We start from the raw sequence: 24,057 nt of genomic DNA, 5'->3' as shown, positions 1-24,057 counted from the left end.
TTCCTATGCTTTGTTTCAGCATCAAGTCTATTTTCCAGTTTGTTGATGTCAGCAAAGCATCTGTTGCTGCAAGTGTCTTGAGTGAATTGTCTCTGGCTGCTGAAGAGTAAACTTTATGGCATGTCAAGTTAAAATGGAAAACTGCATTGTGATACCTGTCGTAACACCCATTAAACTGGAACATATACATTTAATATTTATACAAATATTATTTTGCACATTACGTAGGTGAACGATTCCTCACAGTGGTGTTTGAGGCCAGGGTGATGCCATCCAGAGTAACTATCTCTTTGATAATGCGTCACGGGGTGCTTGGGCCCCAGAACAATAACTCAGTTTTATCTTAGTTTAACATTAGAAAACTACACGTCATCCAGGTTGTTTGTCTCTACAACTCTCAATAAGTTATTTACACTGCTGAAAAGCATGACACATTTTAAATTACCTTCACTGCTAAGCATAATAAATAAAATGTAAATATTTCTATAAAATGAAATAGTGTAATTTTATAGGATTTTTATTTTTCCATCTTATTCTATGCTTCTATAACATGAACTAACAATTTTTTCACCTACAGTAGCACTACTGCTGTTGTTTTACAGCAGACTACAGCAAATTCAAAAAAATACAGAAATAAATGTAATTAAATGTTACTACCCATTAATTCAATTTCAATTTTTGTTATAGTATCAATTCATAACAAGAGTTATCTCAAGAACACTTTACAGATAGACCACACTCCAGAATTTCAAGGACCCAACAGTTCTAGTAGTTTCCTCCAGAGCAAGCAACAGTGCGGACAATGCAAATGCATATTACAGTAATGAAACCGGAAAGAAAGTTATCATATTTTACGGGTAAGTACTGAGAATTACAGTAAAGTCTAACCGTGTTGGGTACGTAAACTACCGCTCTAATTTAGGACCAATGTTGGACATCGTAAGATCTTTCTGCAGACCTTCACCGGCTAAATACCAATTCCCATACCGGGAGTTGAACCCGGGGCAGCTGGATGAAAACCAGGAATCCTAACCGCTAGACCATATGGGACTGAGTCCACATTAATAACAGGGATTTCATGAATCAATTCATAGTCTGGCTGGAAACAGGGCTTCTCTTGAATGTGAACGAAGACAGTCGGATTCAGGTTTTCCCAGCCACCTGTCTAGTTATAGTTTTATAATGTTTAATAGAGACGCATATCATGTAGTATTAGCATTATATGGTTTGGACACATGCATATCAGGGCATAGGGTAGTTGTAACTACAGCTCTGATTTAATAAAGGACCAAAGACAAGATCTTACTGATCTTGCCGCAGACCTTCACCGGTTAAATACCGCTTCCCATACAGGGAGTTGACAGGTCTCACAGGCTTCTCTTGAACGTGAATGAAGAAGCTTCTTAAGTAAGTTTATCTTGAAGCTTTTGAGTGTTCTTTAGGTTTTTATCTGCTTTAACTATTACCGGACAGCGGGGGGGCACGGAGAGAGCAGAGCGGCCGTTAGGGAGGAATCCTCCTCCGTGTTCAGCTATTTTTGAATTGGCGTTGAAAAACTTAACGGCGGAGCTTTATGATTAATGAGAATGTTGACAGGTTGATTTCTGTTAATAACAAAAAAACTATAGTCATAGAAAAGAAAATATTTATATAAGCCAACTGGTTTCATCTTTCCACTGTTAACTGCACCTCTCCATATTCCTGACATTTGCCCCCCCCCCCCTTGTTTTGTTTGGTTCCACTTTTGTGTGCTCCCCGGGTCATTGGGGCCAACTGCATGGGGGGGGGGGGGGTTTGGACCCGTCATAATTGCTGGCAGTTCTAGTTATTCCTGACTTGTATTTCGGTTAACCCTCTGGGGCCTGAGGTTATTTTCAGAGACAGGATATTAGCAGCATTTTTTTTCCTCTGAGAGATGTCCCTAAGATTGAGTAATCAAAAACAAATGGTGTCTTACAACAATAAGTGTTGCTAGGTTACAACCTGTCTATTTATTTTCATCTAGCAAGCTAAGATAACTCGAGCAACAGTGTTGATAAGTTTAATAAAGAACTTTGTTTGATTCTTTGATACTGTTGGCACATTGGTAATTACAGATAATGATTTCATTTTCATTGAAAGATTTTTCACAGATAATTTTTAAAATCTGCTTATATACATATCAGTAAACTAGCACATTATATCGGAACATTTGTATTCTTCATTTCTGTTTATTGATAAATATACTGATTAAAATCTACTAACCAGGAGAGAAGGGGGGGGGGGGGTATATCATTTTTTACCCAGATCCCAGTCCTAACATTCAGAAACAGAGTTGGATCTGATACATATATTGTACCTAAGTGTTAAATGATGAAAAATATGCAGAAAGCACCTACAATGGAATTTGATATTAGTACTGATGCATTATGCGGAAACTTAATGGGTTAATTTAATGAAGCTGAATTTGAACAACTTAATAGATGTTTATAATCTCTTTAACAGTTATTTTTATTTTAGAAACTTAAAATTTGTTAATGTAAATTCTGAAAAGCATAGAATTGTCAAAGTAGCATGAAATAGGGCTGTTGGTGAGTTTGCAGGTGCAGTGAACATTTCCATGGTAACAGGGAGTTCCACCAATCAAAATGTCACATCAAAGGAATGCTTTTGATCCTTTAATGCGGATCAAAGGTGCTTACGATGTCCATCTACACCATTTAATGCATATACACATCATCTTCTTATTGATTAAAATAATTTAATGATCCTCAGTGGGGAAATTACAATTTACACTCTGTTACTAATCACACACAGGGCTGAAATACACACCCACAGGACCTGTTCATGCACACAGTGAGAGAACTGCAGTAAGGGCATTTGACCCCGATGTGATTTGACACGCAACCTTCTGATCTGGAGTCAGACGCGCTACCATTGCGCCACGAGGTCTGCTGATTAATGTATGTACACATCAACTTTCCTTTTGATTAATGCATATCTGTTCTTTAATATATACACATATGCATATATGCCTATACGTTATACGCCTATACGTTCTTTTTGAGTAATACATACAAACATCATCTTTCTTTTGATTAATAATTTAATCAATAATATTTATTAATCCCAGTGGGGAAATTACAATTTACACTCTGTGTACATTTTGTTAGCAATCACACACACACACACACACACACACTCAGGATCTTTTCAAGCACTAATGGAGAGATGTGAGAGTGAGTGGGCTACCAGCTGGACCAGCGCCTTGAGCGGTTGGGGGGGTACCTGGCAGTTCCCAGGATGTGACGTGGCATCCAACCACACTCTGTAATTTGGTCCGTATGGGACTTGAACTGGCGACCCTCCGGTTCCCAACGCAGCTCCCTACATGTGCCAACATTCTACTTTTTACAGTGACATATCTGATTGTAACGGCAAATGTCAGGAAATATGGAGAGGTGCATTAAGACATCTTTTAAAGCAGATGGACTTTTCCTTAAAGGAGAATTCCAGTCAATTTCAACACGTAGCTCTGTAGTTTGAACATTAGGAGGTCTGTCAGTGGAGAAGAGAAATGAAACCAATCGGTGGTGTCTACCCCGTGTTATCCTCCTGCTAGAGTTAGCACCCAACAGCCTTAAACAGGGACTGTTAGTTTAAACCTGTTTTTAGCCTCTAAACAACCAATCAACCTCACTGAATACCAAACTGATTTTCACATGTTCTTTTGCTGCAAAGGTCATACATGTAGATGATACAGGACACATGGTTAGGTGTATTTTAATATTCATAGTGGGTAGTAATAGAATATATTCTGATATAAAGTCACTAGACGTCCGAGATCAAAACTGGGAACATAATCCTGAAAATGGAGAAACACGGGGACATTTCCAGTTTGACTGTCAGTCTGATTAAAAAACCTAATGTTGTGTCTTTAAAAACAGAACAGGACAGAGGTAGTTTTTATGTGATGTAGGCTATGATTGGTATTATGCAAATCACACACTATAAATATGGTAGAGAAGCAGAAACAGATAGTGGCAGTAAAGTCAGATATTTTAATTTAAATTATAGAAACAAAATGATTATATTATAAGAGTCTACTTGAAGCTTTTTTTATTTGTCTCTCTCTCTCTCACTCATACACACACACACACACACACACACACACACACACACACACAGACACACACTGTACTACCACGTTGTTCTGCATCCATCTCCTCCCAGCCCTTGACATTTAGCAGCCCCACTCAAACCACACACACACACACACACACACACACACACACACTAGGGCGGCACGATATTGACAAAATGTGATATGCAATATTGATTATGAAACTGCAATATCAATATGTTTTCTGATATTTTTAAACGTGTAAAATTACAAAATAGATTCATAACAAATTAAACTATTTCTCTTACAACAAAGGGTTATTTAAACTGACATATCGAAGTGGTCCAACACCCTGAGCGGTTTGGGGGTTCAGTGCCTTGCTTCAGAGCCCAGGAGATGAAGTGGCATCTCTCCAGCCACCAACCCACACTTTGGTCCACATGGGGACTTAAACCAGCACCCTCTGGTTCCCAACCTAACTCCATACAGACTGATCCACTGCCCCCCCTAAACATTTGATCCCAACATAATTTGAACACACAACTTTCTGATCTGGAGTCAGACACGCTACCGTTGTGCCACAAGGTCAACTGATCAATAAATATACACATCAACTTCCTTTTAGATTAATGCATAAACACATTAACTTTCTTTTAGATTAATGCATAAACACATTAACTTTCTTTTTAATTAATGTATATACACATCAACTTTTGTTTTGATAAATTTATAAACATCAACTTTGTTTTGATAATGCATATACACTAGGGATGAGCGAGTACAGCATTATCTGTATCTGTATCTGTTTACCACATGAATTATCTGTATCCGGATCCGTACTCGGACTGGGCGGGGCCTAAACCGGAAATGGTCAGATTTAACCAGGAAGTGGGTCGGGTTCTCTTGAAATGGGCGGGGCTTTAACCGGTATGTTATTTAAGCATGCAATTGATATGAGTTGATCAAAAATTGTTATATTTATTGCTGATTTGAAAACTATTTACATGACAGCATCGAGCTTCAGATCAATGGTGTTGTCATGGTAACAAACAAACTATATACAGAACGTTTTGCAACAATGAATACAACACATGGGTCGCAATTATGAAGTAAAATGTAATGAACAAGAGTTTTCATACTCAATATACTTTCTTTTTAACTTTTTATTTTTGTATGATCAGTGTGATTTTTTTTGTTTTGGTTCTTTTTTATTTTTTTTGTTTTTTTTATTTCCACACCAGGTGTGTGTGTGTGTGTGTGGTGTGTGTGAGTAAGAGAGAGACACAGAGAGAGAGGGGGCAGGGGGGGGGGGCAGCTGACAGTAAAAAAAAAAAATCTCCGATGGCAGAGACGCAAAGGGACTTGCATTTAAACCAAGCAGCACGTCTGAAACCCACGTTCACCAGAATCTACTGGTTACTATGTAAGGACTACAAACCCCATGTTCACCAGAAATCTACTGGTTACTATGTAAGGACTACAAACCCACGTTCACCAGAAATCTACTGGTTACTATGTAAGGACTACAAACCCCACGTTCACCAGAAATCTACTGGTTACTATGTAAGGACTACAAACCCCACGTTCACCAGAAATCTACTGGTTACTATGTAAAGACTACAAACCCCACGTTCGCCAGAAATCTACTGGTTTCTATGTAAGGACTAAAACCCCACGTTCACCAGAAATCTACTGGTTACTATGTAAGGACTACGAACCCCACGTTCACCAGAAATCTACTGGTTACTATGTAAGGACTACAAACCCCACGTTCACCAGAAATCTACTGGTTAGTAGGCTCGTTCGAGATGAACTGCGCCTCGCCTGTAAAGTGGACGAGAGCAGGCGGCAGCAGCGGGGGGCGGTGACAGAAAGCTGCGGTAAAGTCGGACAGTTTCCAGCCGATTCCAGCCGCCTTCAGGCTGGACAGGAAGTGATGAAAACACTGTGGTGCGATTCCGATTTAATAAAATATAATCAGACCCACATATCAGCTTGTACACAGTCTCCAGTTGTTTTAATTATGACAGAGTAGCTGGCAAAGTGCTCTACATGCGATCTGTTGCTGATTTTAATGAACAACACACTGTAGATGATACATGATCTTATCAGATTAGTCTGTCTGACTTCTAAAACGTCTCTATCAGCCACAGCATGTGTTCTGGACAGAATAAGTCTTAAATCAGACAAATAGTAATTAAAATCCCTCCGATTCAAAAACGATAAAAGGTTTATAAAACGTCATCATGTTGTAAACCAATCAGCTGTTAAATCAGCTGAGAAGCCGGCGTTTCCCAGCATGCTCTGGGTCCCCTGGGTCCGCCTGGCTCTTGCAGTCGGTGAAAAGCAACTGCGCCGCCTACGTCTCAGAACTGCGGCAATCTTGCTCTGGTGAGATTTCCGTTGCACACGTGTGCATGACGTCAGAGCAAGTCGGGATCAAGTCGGACACAAATCTAACCGGCATGCAACGGGCGCCGATCGCCGGTGATCGATTCTGCGCAGACCTGGCTCATCTCGAACGAGCCTACTATGTAAGGACTACAAACCCCACGTTCACCAGAAATGTACTGGTTACTATGTAAGGACTACAAACCCCACGTTCACCAGAAATGTACTGTTTACTATGTAAGGACTACAAACCCCACGTTCACCAGAAATCTACTGGTTACTATGTAAGGACTACAAACCCCACGTTCACCAGAAATCTACTGGTTACTATGTAAGGACTACAAACCCCACGTTCACCAGAAATCTACTGGTTACTATGTAAGGACTACAAACCCCACGTTCACCAGAAATCTACTGGTTACTATGTAAGGACTACAAACCGAAGTTAAAACAAACCTGAAGCTGAAGAAACCCTAAACGTTAACGGAACAGATCCGCAGACCAGAGTGACTGACGGAGCAGGAGAGAGAGAGAGAGAGAGAGGAGAGAGAGAGAGAGAGAGAGAGAGAGAGGAGAGAGAGAGAGAGAGAGAGAGAGCATTTCTCCGTGTTCTGTGTGTGTGTGAGTGAGCCAAGTGTGTTTGTAGGCAGGGGGGCGCTGTGATTATCACAGAACGCTGCGCGGCCAGTTGAGGAGTTTTATTCAATCCGAGCACGGATATTGACTCATATTACTCGGATAATACTTGTACTCGGCAAAAGTGCTTTATCCGTACCGGATACTCGGATCACCCCTAGTGTATATGCAGTAATATAAAAGAAAGTTGATGTCATAATGAATTGTGTATACCTTCACAAAAGTGCTTGTTTTGCCACTGAGAGGCTCTGATTATTATTCTAAATTTTTGACAACTTTATGGAAAGGATTTTAAGGAGGTTGACCTTTCTGTTGAAGAGTAAGATTCTTTTTTAAACATAAAAAAATCCACGTAATTAAAATTGCTAAATCCATCAGACTCCATGTAAATAAACAGTAATTTTAGCATCGTAAAACACGCACTTCATTCAAAGTCGAAAGAAACTAAATAAAACTATGAAAAGCCGTTTGGGTCGTCTTTTCACTTCTCCAACCATCACAACTCTAGTTTTGGTTTAATAAACTCCTAGTTACCGACCTACAGGTGAACATATGTCTGCTCTATACACGTTAAATTAATTTACACATTTATAGTGTGATGTGTATATTCTCATAATGTATTACAATATATTTTGTTTTCATCCCTCAAAAATAAATAAAAATAAAATGAGATAAGTCTTATAGACTGGAATTGTCTACGGTGTATGACATCACAGCATTCTATAACACATCTAAAGAACTACTGGCCAATCAGCTGTGAGTTCACAATGACCTCATCAGTGAGGTCACAAAACGTCCATAGAGGACCTTATAAGTACAAGCCATGTTGAGTCTTTAAGTTCAGGGTCCTGCTCCGGGTAGCTGGAGGCCAGCGGCTTCGGCAGAGACTAGGCGCTGCGAAAGCAGTTGGTCTTTGGAGGCCTCGCTGCCAGAAGACTAGGACCAGATGCTGCGAGAGCAGTTGGTCTTTGGAGGCATCGCTTCCAGAAGACTAGGACCAGATGCTGCGAAAGCAGTTGGTCTTTGAGGCCTCCTCGTCTGAATCCGCCGACCTCCAGTCAGCCAGAGCAGAGGGCCCGACCTGCTCCGCTGAGGAACAGATACCAGCTCTGGGGGCAGGGGCCAGGGACCAGGGTAAGTGGTTTAGAAAGGTATTAGGGATCATGAATGTGCTTCAGCAAAACTAAAAACAAGTCTGAAAAAAAAAGCCCATAGTGTCACACCACCTTGTGTGTGTGTGACCTCTCAGGTCATCTGGGACAGGTCTACTTTCTGTCCCCAGAGTCAGAACTAAACAGGGTGAAGCAGCTTTCAGTTTCTATGCTCCTCATATCTGGAATAAACTCCCAGAAACCTGTAGATCCGCTGCTACTCTCAGTTCTTTAAATCACGGCTGAAGACCTTCCTTTTTGATGCTGCCTTTCTTTAAATGAATGCTCATTTCTTTAAATTTCTTGTGCTGCACTGTAACTTTTTTTTCTAGTGTTTTATGTGTCCTAATGTTTCTATTTTGTTTTTAACTGTCTATTCATGTGTTTTATTGGTTTTTAATGCTTATGATTTTTAACTGTTTGTACTTGTGTTTTATCTGTTTAACTGATTTTATGTAAAGCACTTTGAATTGCCCTGTAGCTGAAATGTGCTATACAAATAAAGCTGCCTTGCGTGTGTGTGTACTAAACTATGACTTTTTATGACATTTTATGAATTTTTGTCATACTAAACTATGACTTTTATGAATTTTTGACATGTTATACTACAACTTTTTATGAATTTTTGACATACTATACTCTGACTTTTTTTGAATATTTGTCATATTATACTATGACTTTTTTTGAATATTTGTCATATTATACTATGACTTTTTTTGAATATTTGTCATATTATACTATGACTTTTATGATTTTTTGACACGTTATAATATGACTTTTATGATTTTTTGTCATACTAAACTATGACTTTCATGATTTTTTTGTCATACTATACTATGACTTTTTATGAATTTTTCGACATACTATACTATGACTTTTTAATGACATTTAATGAATTTTTGTCATACTATACTATGACTTTTATGAATTTTTTGACATACTACACTATGACTTTTATGATTTTTTTCAACATACTATGACTCTTTTTGAAAAGGGGGAATTAGCTCAAATGGTAGAGCGCTTGCTCAGCATGCGAGAGGTAGTGGGATCAATGCCCGCATTCTCCAGAGGACTTCAGATTCTTCTTGCTTTACAACAAGAACTATAAATCTGGACTCGTTACTTATTAATATTGTTACTTGTTACTTGTTAATATTTCAACATATTATACTATGACTTTTTATGTTTTTGTCGACATACTATCCTATTACTTTTATGACTTTTTTGAGATACTATACTATGACTTTCATGATTTTTTGTCATACTAAACTACGACTTTTTACAGATATTTTGACATACTATACTATGCCTTTTTATGATTTTTTTGTTATACTAAACTCTGACTTTTAATGACATTTTATGAATTTTTGTCATACTAAACTATGGCGTTTATGAGTTTTCGACATACTATACTATGACTTTTTATGAATATTTTGACGTACTATACTATGAGTTACTACGAGGCTTTGAATTTAATTAATTTGTGGATGAAAATATATTTCAAACTGAATCATTGTTTTTTTTGACACACACACACTCAAGCACACGCACACAAACAAGCACACTCTGTTCTCCAACAAGAAATAAGGAAGAATAAAAGGATCTGTCTCTGTCTTCATGATATCAGGTTGGCAATAATGAGCCAATCCCTTATTAAAATTTTTTATCAACACCCTTCACTCTTTGCAATTTTGCTCTGACATTGTTTATTTTAGAAAATTGTAACCAGCATTAAATGAGTAGTTTTAGGTCTGTGTGAATGTGGGCAGAGTATTTACCTCGGCTGAACTTGTGAACATCTCTTTGGCATATTCCCAGTCTGATCAAGTCCAGGTGCTGGAAAATCTGTGATTTACGTTTTGAGGGAATGGGATCTGCATGTGCTTTCTTACCAGAAAGTTTCTGGAGGTCCAAATGGCATCTTTGATGGCGGCCATGGTGAGCCACTGATTTGCAAAGTTACATGCTGGTATCTGTTTCTTTGGCCTGACGGATGGACAGACGACCCAAAAGCATAATACTTCTTGCCAAGACATAACAAGAAACAAAAAAAGAGGTGGGGGAGACAGAGTTAAGCCCTGACACAATAGAGAACTACAGACAAAAGATGTGAAATAGTACCAAGTGTTACCAGAAGAATTGGAAAAAAACTAGAACTTTAAAGTACAAACCTTTCTTCAAGAACTCTTTATTGTGGTCACATTGGCCCTCATTTCTGAAACGTGCATACGACCTAAAACCGGCGTAGGACGGGCGTACGCCGATTCCTACGCAAAGTTTGGCAAAGTATGTGGAGTACATAAGTCTCCACATACATTGTTTTTATTAAGATTGAAGACCAAATTTTACAAAATTTTCCCAACCATCGAGAGTGCTTTCGTAGCCTCGTTGGCGCAGTAGGCAGCGCGTCAGTCTCATAATCTGAAGGTCGTGAGTTCAACCCTCACACGGGGCACGTGTTTCAAAAACAAAAAAACACAACTGATGCTGGAAATACAGTGACTTTCAGGTGGTTGAATACTGGCACAAGCACATGAATGGAAGTTGTGATTCTGTGGTTATTTCTGAGATTGAGACAAGGAAAGGCATTCTTGCATTCTTTAAGAGGGTGGGGAGGCGTCTACCTCAACTGGTTGGGGGTGAGAGAAAGAGACAGACAGAGAGAGAAGAGACATGGAGAATTGTAGCAGAGGGTGTCGAGCAGGGACATGGAGGCAGCAGGTGACTCTAACCACCGATCTAAACTCCTTAACAGTAGGAGTAGGGCAGGTCACCACTACATCGTAGTGATTTGTGATTATGCAACATGTTACCCAGAGGCTTTCTCCCTCAGAAACACCAAGGCTAGACAAGTGGCCAATAGTTTACTTCAACATTTTTCCCGGGTAGGGGTCCCCATAGAAATCTTAACCGATCAGAAAACTAACTCAACATTGAAGGAGATATACCCCCTGTTAGGGATCCGGGCATTAAAACAACACCCTACATAGTTTGTGGCTTCATAAACAATATTGTATTATCTCATAGGTACTGGAAGCAACCCGTCTCCACCAGTGCATTTCTCAATGCCAGATTGTTACAAGATTTGCAGTGAGTGTTGTATTGTCCAGCAGAAGGGCAACAGATGTGTTACTTTTCGACTAGATTTACACCATAGCAGTGCAAGCATTTTGCCAAGGCTCACTTTCCAGCCACCGCCATGTTTTGAAACCCTATACAACATACTGTACAACATTAACATTATATGTTTTACCCAGTTTTCTTCTTTTATTCTGTAGTATTTCAATTTCTTTGCGGTAAGTCATCCCAAAAGGATTAATAAAGATAAGTCTGAGTCTGTCTCAGAAAAAAGTCAACAAATCTGAAAATCTTCAGGGTATGTAGCTCAGTGGTAGAGCTCCTGCTTTACATGTTACATGTTACCCCTAAGTGCAAACAGCAGAGCAGAATAGCACAGCGGAAGCGTGCTGGGCCCATAACCCAGAGGCCAATGGATCAAAAACTTCTCTACTAAATCCTATAGCAGAGGATGGTTCCTTGAACTTTCCCTGCAGTATAGCGACCCCTGCCGACCTATTACCTAAAACTACGCATCTCTTCCCCATTGACTCCTCCAAAATGACGCGTCTGCTTCTGAAGCATGAGTTTCTTGAATAAAGTAAAGATTGAGTATGCTGAGATCGAGTATGGTCACGTGACTGCACAACGACGTTTGATTGGTGAAACACAGTCATGTGGTAGAGCCTTCAGCGGAAGACTCTCTCTCTATAGCTCTCTCTGGAGCTGCTTGACAAAGATGGATGGATGGTTGAACCCTGGTCACTAGCTCATTGTAATCTTGCATGACAGGCAATCCTGTAGGAGGCGCTGTAGCTTAGTGGTTAAAGCACCTGTCTTGTAAACAGGAGATCCTGGGTCCAAATCCCAGCAGTGCCTCATTATCAGTTAATGTTTATGTTATCTGCACTACAAAGAGTGTATATATTTGTTATTTGTTTTTGCTATAGTGCTTAACAAGCATTATATTATTTTGCCCAATTGTGGCGTGTTGAGGGGCAATAAATATCTAAAGTGAAATGGATTGGACCCATTTTTTAATGCTTTTAAACCTTGTTGTTGGGGCTGAACGTGGCCCAGGTGTACACCATGACCCTGTGACATCACTGTTGGGTGGGGTTTCAGGTGCATGTGATGCTGACTGAGGTCAGAGGTGAAATGAACATGAACTTTACAGGCCAAGGCACTTTGGGCACTGACTGTGTGATTTTAACATCTTCGATGCTGCTGTAATAAAAATTAATACATTTATTATTTGATATTAATTGACTATATTAGGATATGCAACTGAAGGAAGAATCTTTATGCCTTTGCATTTTGGATGCTTTTCTGTTGTTTAGATATGGCTACATTCACATAAAGTATCCAAAGAGTACAATACTGCACTCTGTTCAGTTGCTTACACCAAGTTCCTCGTAGCTGCTAATCCAAGTTTATCTCCTGAGGAGATGATGACACACCAACAGAGGTAATCTCTGCAACAACAAGGTGCTGCTGGGATTTGAACCCAGGATCTCCTGTTTACTAGACAGGCACTTTAACCAACTAAGCCACAGCACCTCCATGAGTACCATCCGTGTTAAGTCTTAATTTATTTGGTGCAGAGACTACCTCTGTTTGCGTGTCATCATCATGTCAACCCAACTCCCGTTAAGATACCCTGGTAGCAAATGAAAATGGCATGTTACATTTACACAGAAACACCAATAACATGCCCACAAGGTGTTCTATTTGCCTGATAACTAATGAAATTAATTAATAAATGCACTACTTTGGCTCCACTACAGTTCTGTGTCAGTCAACTGCTCCATTTCACTCACCACAGAGTGAACTTTAACCAACTAAGCCACAGCACCTCTGGGGATGAACACGGCTGCACGGCTATATTGGAGGCACTCGGTGTAAACAACTGAACAGAGTACAGTGGAGTATTGTGCACTTTGGATACTTTAAGTGAATGTAGCCATGTCTAAACAACAGAAAAATATCCAAGATGCAAAGGCATATAGGGAAGGATGATATTTTGAGAAATTACAGTTTATTGGCGGTTGACCTCAACTGAGGAGGTAATAGAGCGGTGGAAGGTGATTCTTCCTTCAGTTGCATATCCCGATATAGTCAACAATATCAAATAATTAATTTATCAATTTTCATTCCAGAAGCATCGAAGACGTTAAAATCACACAGTCAGCGCCCAAAGTGCCTTGGCCGGTAAAGTTCATGTTTATTTCACCTCTGACCTCAGTCAGCATCACAACCTCGGGGTGATGTCACAGGGTACTGGTGTACACCGGGGCCACATTCAGCCCCAACAAAACAAGGTTTAAAAGCATTAAAAAATGGGTCCAATCTATTTCCCTTTAGATATGTATTGCCCATCAACAGGCCACAACTGGGCAAAATTAATTATGGTTGTTAAGCACTTTAGCAAAAATAAATAACAAATATATACACTTTGTAGTGCAGATAACATAAATATTAACTGATAATGAGACATTGCTGGGATTTGGACCCAGGATCTTCATTAAGTGATAACTAGGCACTGTTGCGATTTGGACCCAGGATCCTGTTTACGAGACACGCGCTTTAACCACTAAGCTACAGCGCCTTCTACAGATAAGCCTGTCTTGCAAGAATACAATGAGCTAATGAACAGGGTTGCTTCCATCCATCCATCATTGTCCAGCAGCTCCAGTAGGGGACCCCTACAAACTCCGGCAAATGAAAACAGCTGGACGTGTCCTTGAGCGACACCTCAGGACTCACTGTTGATAGGCAGGCCTACCGAGAACAACAGAAGTCCTATGCAAGGACCTTGAGAGATGAGAGACCCTTTCCCCACAGCCCTGGTAAAATCCAACCTCCATACCATAAGTCCCCTCATCACAAAGGTCATTAACCACTCCCTCCGGTCAGGCCATGTTCCATCAACACTGAAAACAGCTGTTATCATGCCATTTCTCATGGAAAGCCATGGAAAGCTTAAAACACAGTCCTAATTTAGTCCTCCTCAACAGTCAACATAGTGTTTGCTGTGTGGCGTGTCTGTTTTTATTTCTCCCATGTTAACAGTATTGACCAATACGGTAGGCATTCTAACCTCAGCTGACACGCTCACGCCATGCAGGCAGTGTGCAGGAGCCCTAAGCTTCCAAGGTAAGACTGAAATTCATGATAATAAAACCTTTATAATCTTCACACTAAAGTTGCAAAAACACCTCCAATAAAAGGCTTTTATTCGCTTTACATGGACACATGTAATGTTAGGGTACAATACAACATCACATGTCACTTTAGTGATCTAAAAAAATCAGGCAATAACTGGGTTGCACACGTTAAGTATCGGCAACCATGTGGTAACACTTCATACCATGATGACCAGGCACTGCTGGGATTTGGACCCAGGATCTCCTGTTTACGAGACAGGCGCTTTAACCACTAAGCTACAGCGCCTCCTGCAACTAAGCCCGTCTTGCAAGAATACAATGAGCTAGTGAAAAGGGTTCCCTCCTTCCATCCATCTTAGTCCAGCAGCTCCAGCAGGGGACCTCAAACTACCCTTTGCCGAGCCACATAAACCAGCTCCAACTGGGGGATCCCGAGGCGTTCCCAGGCCAGGTTGGAGATGTACTTTCTCCACCTAGTCCTGGGTCTTCCCCGAGGCCTCCTCCCAGCTGGACGTGCCTGGACCAGTTCTCTACGGAGAATCCCAGGAGGCATCCTTACCAGATGACCCAACCACCTCAGTTGTTTAAACCGAGTACCTCCATAATGGCCATGCATCCGTGTTCATCCCCAGAGGTGCTGTGGCTTAGTTGGTTAAAGCGCCTGTCTAGTCAGCAGAAGTGCCTGGGTTCAAATCCCAGCAAAACCTTGTTGTTGCAGAGATGACCTGTACTTGTTTTTAAGTTGCCTGCTAATCAGATGTTGTTGTGGGCGGGGCATTAAGTCTGACACAGTGGTGATTGAAATGGAGCAGTTGACTGACACAGAACTGTAGTGGAGCCAAAGTAGCGCATTTATTAATTAATTTCATTAGTTATCAGGCAAATAGAACACCTTGTGGCCATGTTATTGGTGTTTCTGTGTAAATGTAACATGCAATTTTTATTTGCTACCAGGGTACTTTCACAGGGATTGGGTTGATGATGACGCGCCAAAAGAGGTAATCTCTCCAACAACAAGGTGCTGCTGGGATTTGAACCCAGGATCTCCTGTTTACTAGAAAGGCACTTTAACCAACTAAGCCACAGCACCTCCACAAGTAGCATCCCTGTTAAGTCTTAATTTGTCTTTTACCGTATATAAGCTAAACATACAGTACACTGACTGGCAGTATTGGGAGTAATGGCTTAGCTCGCCTAGGCTTGGCGGATCAATCCTATCCAGTCAGTCAGCAGAAGAGGTAGAAGTACCTGGCAGGTCTCTCCCTTCAGCAGTTTGAGAATGCCAGCCCACTCCTTTCCATTGGTGCTGATCATCCACATCTCACCCCATAGAGCCAGTGAAGCTCGGTCCACCAGATGGACCACTCACCATTTGAACCAGACTGGGGGGGAACGTTTCAGAGCCCAGCACGGATCGTGGAGCAACAGCTACGGCCGCAACAGTACCTTCTGACGTCCACTGTTCCTTCCAACATGGAGCTCTTCCAGATTGTTGAGAATCTCTTGCAGCTGAATGTGCTGCCACACAAAAATGAGAAAGTGGGAACCAGGTCAAGACAAGACCAGGAGGCAGTAAGTCTGCTTGAAGAGAAGACTACGCGTGTGGAGGTGGACAGAAAACTCTGCTATGCTGTAACAGTTTCCCTAACTCACCCAGCAAGGGAAAAGTACAACGCATATAAATTAAGGTAATGGGTGGATCTCTCTCTATCGGCTATAATTTAAACATATAAGTTCAGATTTTTTTTTTTTTTTTAAGATTTTTTTTTGGGCATTTTAGGCCTTTAATTGAGAGGACAGTTGAAGATATGAAGGGGAGAGAGAGGGGGAGTGACATGCAGCAAATGGCCTCAGGCTGGATTCAAACCCGTATATCCAACGCCATCACCCAGACATGCCAATCACTGGAACGAGACAAAAAAAACTGTCCAGCATCTCCTCCCTACAGTGCTTAACCAGCCTTTAGACACAAATAGGGCCAAAAAATCACTGAATCAATCAGGATTTACACATCACCTTCAACGCCCCGTATCCACTCGTAGAGTAACCTGGCTTCAAGTATTTGCTGTATGTACGCAAACCTCGTTCCAACATGCCATCCCGTCCACCGGGACTTCAGTGTACCGTTCCACCCCTTTAATACATGTCAATCAAGCTGAGCCTGTAAAGGCCATACAGTCTGATTAGTCAAGTGGAAACACCTGTGGGAGTGGAACATGGATGTGTAGAGATGGGCTTTCAAACAATGTACCTTTTTGACATGTCAAAGTAGGAAAAGCAAAGGTAGAAATAAAAATGAATTATGGCTTAACTCAGTTTACGTTTTTACACCGGACATAAGGCATTACAAAGTCAAGAAAGTAGGTGTTAACCCTTTCAAGTAACCTTGTCCAGCATGGACTGGACATTCATCAAGACTGACTATAACTTCAGTTAAACAGAAAGCTTAGTATGTTTTATTACTTTCACACGTGTTAGTTTTCCACATATCTGCTACTACCACTCTGAACATATTCCCTTCTTCAATGCTCCATAAAGAAGAAAAGAACGATCATCAATGACAGAGAACATATGAAGTGAATCATTACTCTCTGTCAGCCTCACGCTCAGAAAGGAATATCACGACTCATCATCGTGGTCAGCGAGACCAAACACTTTAGAAACACATTCCTCAAGTCAGAAACTCTAGAAATGATCCCTGAAAGTATAGTCTTGGTTAGACTGGGGGGGGGGAACTGCATCTCATTCACTGCAGAGTGATTGTCACTCAGGGTTCAGAGGGACAGAAGCTAATCGTTACGTGCTCCAGATGACTCTGAGGTGAGAAAATCTATTTAGATCTTTAAGAAGACCGATATGTAGATTGAATTAGATTTTCAGTCACTGTTGTCTCAATACTTCAGTGTCAGCCTACTTATTCTCTACAATAAATGCTCCAGTCCTTTCTTTGCATTAATACTGGTTCTTAACATGCTTCCACTGGTTCAGATTATGAAAAACAGCAAAATAAGTTACCATAAAAAGGTGGACGACACACAAATTTAAATAACCTTATCGCCAGGGGACTATAGTCCAATACAACAACTGACAGCCTTTTATCACCTTAAGAATATATCCAGGGTCAAAGCACTTATGTGTCAACAGGATTTGGAAAAACTTGTCCATGCTTTCATATTCAGTAGACTTGACTACTGTAACGGGGTCTTTACAGGTCTCCCTAAAAAATCAATCAGACAGCTACAGCTGATTCAGAACGCTGCTGCTCGAGTCCTCACTAAGACCAAGAGACTGGATCACATCACTCCAGTTCTGAAGTCTTTACACTGGCTTCCTGTGTCTCAAAGAATTGATTTCAAAGTACTTTTGCTAGTTTATAAATCACTTAACGGTTTAGGTCCAAAATACATTTCTGATCTGCTACTACACTATGACCCCCCAGACCTCTCAGGTCATCTGGGACAGGTCTGCCTTCTGTCCCCAGAGTCAGAACTAAACAGGGTGAAGCATTTTGTGTTGGGGTGATGGGAGCAGGTGGGGCTTGAAAATTCCCCCTTCCCCCGATTTTACTTTCACTTTTTACTGACAAAATCAAGTCTGTGTTTTGGTAAAAAACATTTTGTATCAAATGTTTCCTGTTGTCAAATGATATCGGAAAGCTGAATCGGGCAGTGGAGCCATGAAAAGTCCCCATGACAATCTACCTGACCATAGTCTTTCAAGTCAGTGACAAATCCAAGCTGCATTTCCTTTTTCAAGCTGAATTTCCTTTTTACCAAAATTCAAGTTCCAATGTTGGTAAAATGTTTTGCTTCAAAAGTAGTCTTTCGTCCACTATTGTCAGAAAGCTCAATCTGGTAGTGGAGCCATAAAAACAACACATGCCAAAAAAACTACTTAACAATTGCCTTTCAAGTCACTGATCACATTTACTCGATAGAAAATTTCTATTATGTTGTTTTTAAGTGGCTCGTTGGTCTAGGGGTATGATTCTCGCTTCGGGTGCGAGAGGTCCCGGGTTCAATTCCCGGACGAGCTCTGAAGGCAGGAGCTGTTGCAATCGTAATCTGAAATTTAAAATCCAGTTTATCATTAAATTAGCCCAGATTAGGAGCAGTCAAAGTTGTATTAGAGCATGCTGGCAATTTTTCATGTCCTGCTTCAACTTCATGCAACAGAAAAAACTGGGAAAAAATAAGAGGAACAATGAGCAGAACATGGCTCTCCTTTTTCATTTGTTGCGTCTCTGACTGTCAAGAGTTTTTTTTTTAATTTTCGAATTTATTAAATCTATTTAATCCGTAGAACACAGTCCCCCCCGCTTCTGATCAACCCATATCAATTGCATGCTTAAAATAACATACCGGTTAAAGCCCCGCCCATTTCAAGACAACCCGACCCACTTCCGGGTTAAATCCTGTCCACTCCCGGGTTAGGCCCCGCCCAGTCCGAGTACAGATACAGATACAGATACAGATAATGCTGTACTCGCTCATCCCTAACAGGTACTTTAAGATCAGAGGGTAATGTCTTCACTCTTCTGAGGTATGATCCCATCCAGAACCGTGCCATAGCTGCAGTCTTAGGATTTCTGGATGGGGTCGTGGCTGCTGTTATGTGTATAGCTGTAAATCTGCTCCCTAAAAACAATAACAGGTCCGGCTCTCCTTTCCCTCCTTTCTCCTTTGGCTTCTTCATCACTCTTCTTTGCACTCGTTCCCACTTGGACCTCCACAGGAAATAAAAGATGGCTTGTTCCATGTCTAAAATCTCTTTTCTGGGTGGGATTAAAACAGAGCTGATGAGTAAAAGCAAAGGTAAGCAAAAACAAGTACAAAAGGCTCGGCCAAACAGCAAAGCCCAAAAATAGTTTCAACTCATCGACGTTCCCCTCCAAGGAAGTCTTTAGTTAAAGGCGAAAGACTTGTGTGTTATGAAGAGAAACCAGAGTGAAAACAGCCGTCTGCTCGAGAGCAGCTGAAAACCCTAGTCGACCCAGTCCAAACCATCGTGGTAAGCCTCACTGGGTGTCCAAACTAAAATGATAAGAGGAAACTTGGTAGACTACTTACTTATGTTTATATTTGTACTCACAATGACATTTTTAAAACGCCAGCCAATCACAAGTCTTACATGTGAATAATCAATGTAGCTCACATAAAAGATAGTTGCAAGGTCTACCAAATGTTTAACTTTACAACCCGTAAGCTGTTGTAACCTTGGTTGCCACCTTCCGTCAAAATGTGAATCACAGATTCTCCAAGGCCTGGTGAGAAGTTGCAGAGCAGAGTGGCGCAGCGGAAGCGTGCTGGGCCCATAACCCAGAGGTCGATGGATCGAAACAATCCTCTGCTAATTCCTATGCTTTGTATCATCAGTAAGGCTATTTCCAGTCTGTTGATGTTTAACAAAGCAAAGTGTCTGAAGTGAAATCTCTACAATGCTCACACCTGCCGTAACACCCATAAAAACTGGAGTGTAATACAAAAACATAACAGTACAAGCATGTAATACAGTAAAATAGAAACTGTAAAACATGTACTGTTAAAGTGCTTGTTGTGCTGTCTGATAGTCTGAGGTATAAAAGAGAGAGCATACTACTTGGTTTGTGTCACAGGAGGTCTTAGTCTACCACTACGTTCTATAACCCTACCAGTCAGATTACCACAGGAGGTAATATCTGTTGCAGCTCTTTTAAAGACTCTACCATAATACCTGCTGGAGATGCCAGGTCCTCATACATGTAAAGCATGAGCTCTACCACTGAGCTACATCCCCTGAAGATTTTCAGATTTTTTGACTTTTTTCTGAGATAGACATACACTTATCTTTATTAATCCTTTTGGGATGACTCCCGCAAGGAAATTGAAATATCACTGAATAAAAGAAGAAACCGGGTTAATGTTATTGTTGTATATGGCTTCAAAACCTGTAAATGCAACGGCAGTGGCTGGAAATCAAACCTGGACCCTGCACTGCTATGGTATGAATCATAGTCGAAAAGTAACACACCTGTTCTCTTTCTGCTGGACAATACAACGCTCAATGCAAATCTTGTAACACAGACTGAAAATAAATGCTAAGAGATACATTGGTGGACACTGGTGGCTTACAGATAACACATCATTGTTAATGAATGCACATCAGTGATTTGGTATACTATGATGTGTCATTGGTTTGCTACCACTCTTAAAGAATGCCTCTCGTTGTCGGCAGGATTCAAACCTGCGCGGGGAGACCCCAATGGATTTCTAGTCCATCGCCTTAACCACTCGGCCACAACAACCTGAAAAGGCCTAGAAGTATACCTGTTTGCACAAATGTTCATAAACTTTTTAATTGGTTGCAAGCAGTTACCAGACACGGGCAATTTTCAAATCGTAGTGCGCTGCCTGTGTCTGTGGATACTCATGGAGGCAGCTTAATTGATTGATATGCTCCCTTAGTTGGACCATAACAGAGATGTAATATTTTACCAAATTGTGTTGGGCGAGTAACCTTTCTGGCTAATCTTCACAAATAAAGCAAGCAACCACACAAGAATGGCTGGGAATCGAACCCAGGTCAACTGCTTGGAAGGCAGCTATGCTCACCGCTATACCACCATCGCTTGACAGCACAATATACACTGAAAATCTTGTAACACATCTGGATTGTTTGAGACTCAAAATGTGCTCTATCACTGAGCTCCAGCCCCTAATGATTTTCAGATTTTTTGGACTTTTTTGTGAGATCACTGAATAAGAGAAGAAACCTGGGTGGAATATGTAACGTTAATATTGTATATGGCTTCAAACTGTACTGCCTCTACACCCACGACTGCAGTCCGACCCACAACAACAACCTCATCGTCAAGTTTGCTGACGACACCACAGTGGTCGGACTCATCTCAAAGGGAGACGAGGCAGCCTACAGAGAGGAAGTCCTGAACTTGGCAGCTTGGTGTTCGGAGAACAACCTGTCTCTGAACACCAAGAAAACCAAGGAGATCATCGTTGACTTCAGGAAGAAGAGCACCGACCTAGCCCCCCTGTACATCAACGGCGAGTGTGTGGAGAGGGTCCACACCTTCCGGTTTCTTGGTGTCCTCATCTCAGCTGACATCTCCTGGTCAGCCAACATCACAGCGGTCATCAAGAAGGCCCAGCAGCGACTACACTTCCTGAGGGTCCTCAGGAAGTACGACCTGGACTCCAACTTGCTGCTGACCTTCTACCACTCATCCATCGAGAGCCTGCTGACCTACTGTATCACAGTATGGTACGGCAGCTGCACCGTGGCAGACAGGGAGAGGCTGCAGAGGGTTGTAAGGTCAGCACAGAAGATCACCGGCTGCCCTCTCCCCTCCCTAACGGACATCTACACCTCCCGCTGCCTCAGCAGAGCAGAGAACATCATAAAGGACAGCTCCCACCCCGGCTCTGATCTGTTTGACCTGTTGCCCTCAGGAAGGCGCTACAGGTGCATCAGAGCACGGACCAACAGACTCAAGAACAGTTTCTTCCCGAAGGCCATAACCACCCTGAACTCACATATGCACTGACTCCACTCCACAGCCCCCCCCGGCCCCCGGACTGTCTTCTACATTCCGTCCGACTGTGCAATATTATTGTTATACTGTTACTGTTATATAATACCTCATAGGACACTGGAATCTGTGCAATTTCATTTCATACAATGCAATATTTAATACATTAACCTTTCCATTACTGTGCAATACTTATTTACTTAATATTAGTACTTAATCATTTCATTCCATCACTGTGCAATATTATTTATTGAGTGTTAACACTTATCTATGTTTATTCAAGCTGATTTATATGTATACTCGACAGTCACTACACTTTATATCTTTGACTTTATATTTTTGATATTTTATACTGTATATTCATATATTTTTTGTGTCAACGCTGCAAAGGGATTGCTTTAATCTCGTTGCACAAGTACCGTGTACTTGTGTATAATGACAATAAAGGCATTCTATTCTATTCTAAAACCTGGTGGTGGCTGGAAATCAAACCATGGCAAAATGCTTGCACTGCTATTGTATAAATCATAGTTAAAAACTAACATCACTAAAGAAAGCTACTGCAATGGCTGGGAATCCAACACCGATCAACTGCTTGGAAGGTAGCTATGCTGACAACTATACCACCATCACTGGGCAATGGACTGTTCACTGCAAATCTTGCAAAACATGTGGTCATTTAGACTGATTTTTGCATTAGTTACCATGAACACAAGGAAATTGCCTTTTAATACTTTTCTCTTTCAGAATAAGAGCTTTTGTAACTCTTCTTCAGACCAAACAATAACACTTGTTGGAGATGCCGGGATTGATTGGGGCCTCATACATGCGAAGCATGCGCTCTACCACTGAGCTACATCCCCTGATCATTTCTGGAGTTTTTTTTACTTTTTCTGAAATCATCAAATAAGAGAAGAAACCTGGGTGAAATGTGTAATATTTATGTTGTATATGGTTTCAAAACATGGCGGTGGCTGGAAATTGAGCCTTGGCAAAATGCTTGCACTGCTATGGTACAAATCTAGTCAAAAAGTAACACATCTGTTGCCTTTCTGCTGGACAATACAACGCTCAATGTAAATCTTGTCACACATCTGGGCATTGAGAAATGCATTGTTGGAAACGTGTGGCTTCCAGTACCTATGAGATAATACAATATTGTTCATGAAGCCACAAACTATGTAGGGTAATGCCCGGATCCCTAACAGGGAGTATACCTCCTTCAATGTTCATTTAGTTTTCTGATTGGTTAAGATTTCTGTGGGGACCCCTACCCGGGAAAAATGTTGAAGTAAACTATTGGCCACTTGTGTTAGCCTTGGTGTTTCCGAGGGGGAAAGCCTCTGGGTGACATGTTGCTTAAGAAAGGTTTGTCCTTCATAGTTCTAGTTTTTTTCCAATTCTTCTGGTCACACTTGGCACTATTTCACGTCTTTTGTCTGTAGTTCTCTACTCTGTCAGGGCTTATCTCCGTCTCCCCCACCTCTTTTTTTTGTCTCTTGTTATGTCTCAGCACCAGTTGTTCCTAGTTCCTAGTATTACTATTACTAGTATCCTAGTATTATGCTTTTGGGTCGTCTGTCCATCTCTACATACGTACGCACTTCACATTCTTGTGAATGTGATAACACAGGACCCCAGGGAGGGACTTTCTTTAAATTGGGCAAACTTTTTTACATGAACTTGCAGATCAATTGATGAGATTTTGGAGGTTTAAATGTTCAATGTTAAATTTGGCATACACAACCACTTGGAGTCGCGGATGAACTGATTTTGATTTTGGAGGTCAAAGGTCAAGGTTACTTTTTTGTTACGTCTCCAGAACTGTATATGTTGTAGTGGAATGGCTTCGAATGAAGACCGAAAACGCTTGTCTTTTACTAATAACATTCATTGTTCTCTATGCTGCAGTTTGCACAAGAAAAGAACAGTTTAGGCCTGGCGGACACGGATCACATCTAGCAGCTCACGTTCATCTGCAAATACTAGCAAGAATTGACACACAACTTCCCTGAAGGCTACTTCAAA

The 24,057-nt window shown here is 41.1% G+C and overlaps 11 non-coding genes across 11 annotated transcripts; 3 read left to right on the top strand and 8 right to left on the bottom strand.

Annotated features, from left to right (window-relative positions):
* Nucleotides 1-978: 978 nt before the first annotated feature.
* Nucleotides 979-1,050, bottom strand: trnae-uuc (transfer RNA glutamic acid (anticodon UUC)). The gene has a single exon. It is a non-coding gene; the product is annotated as a tRNA-Glu (tRNA).
* A 1,810-nt stretch (nt 1,051-2,860) lies between these two features.
* trnaw-cca (transfer RNA tryptophan (anticodon CCA)) lies at nt 2,861-2,931 on the bottom strand. Its single transcript has one exon. It is a non-coding gene; the product is annotated as a tRNA-Trp (tRNA).
* Nucleotides 2,932-10,662: 7,731 nt separating this feature from the next.
* Nucleotides 10,663-10,735, top strand: trnam-cau (transfer RNA methionine (anticodon CAU)). The gene has a single exon. It is a non-coding gene; the product is annotated as a tRNA-Met (tRNA).
* A 1,408-nt stretch (nt 10,736-12,143) lies between these two features.
* Nucleotides 12,144-12,216, top strand: trnat-ugu (transfer RNA threonine (anticodon UGU)). The gene has a single exon. It is a non-coding gene; the product is annotated as a tRNA-Thr (tRNA).
* Nucleotides 12,217-12,823: 607 nt separating this feature from the next.
* On the bottom strand, nt 12,824-12,897 carry trnat-agu (transfer RNA threonine (anticodon AGU)). The gene has a single exon. It is a non-coding gene; the product is annotated as a tRNA-Thr (tRNA).
* Nucleotides 12,898-14,717: 1,820 nt separating this feature from the next.
* trnat-cgu (transfer RNA threonine (anticodon CGU)) lies at nt 14,718-14,790 on the bottom strand. Its single transcript has one exon. It is a non-coding gene; the product is annotated as a tRNA-Thr (tRNA).
* Nucleotides 14,791-15,520: 730 nt separating this feature from the next.
* Nucleotides 15,521-15,594, bottom strand: trnat-agu (transfer RNA threonine (anticodon AGU)). The gene has a single exon. It is a non-coding gene; the product is annotated as a tRNA-Thr (tRNA).
* Nucleotides 15,595-17,002: 1,408 nt separating this feature from the next.
* Nucleotides 17,003-17,218, bottom strand: LOC116683851 (small nucleolar RNA U3). The gene has a single exon (XR_004330713.1). It is a non-coding gene; the product is annotated as a small nucleolar RNA U3 (small nucleolar RNA).
* A 1,250-nt stretch (nt 17,219-18,468) lies between these two features.
* trnap-cgg (transfer RNA proline (anticodon CGG)) lies at nt 18,469-18,540 on the top strand. Its single transcript has one exon. It is a non-coding gene; the product is annotated as a tRNA-Pro (tRNA).
* An 801-nt stretch (nt 18,541-19,341) lies between these two features.
* LOC116683852 (U5 spliceosomal RNA) lies at nt 19,342-19,454 on the bottom strand. Its single transcript, XR_004330714.1, has one exon. It is a non-coding gene; the product is annotated as a U5 spliceosomal RNA (small nuclear RNA).
* Nucleotides 19,455-20,705: 1,251 nt separating this feature from the next.
* Nucleotides 20,706-20,787, bottom strand: trnas-aga (transfer RNA serine (anticodon AGA)). The gene has a single exon. It is a non-coding gene; the product is annotated as a tRNA-Ser (tRNA).
* Between the last annotated feature and the right edge of the window lie 3,270 nt (nt 20,788-24,057).

Source organism: Etheostoma spectabile, unplaced genomic scaffold (genome assembly GCF_008692095.1).
Source record: "Etheostoma spectabile isolate EspeVRDwgs_2016 unplaced genomic scaffold, UIUC_Espe_1.0 scaffold00019139, whole genome shotgun sequence".
In the NCBI taxonomy this organism is placed as follows: Eukaryota; Metazoa; Chordata; class Actinopteri; order Perciformes; family Percidae; genus Etheostoma; species Etheostoma spectabile.
Note: the sequence above shows the minus strand (reverse complement) of the source record. Positions and strands in the feature narration are given on the sequence as shown.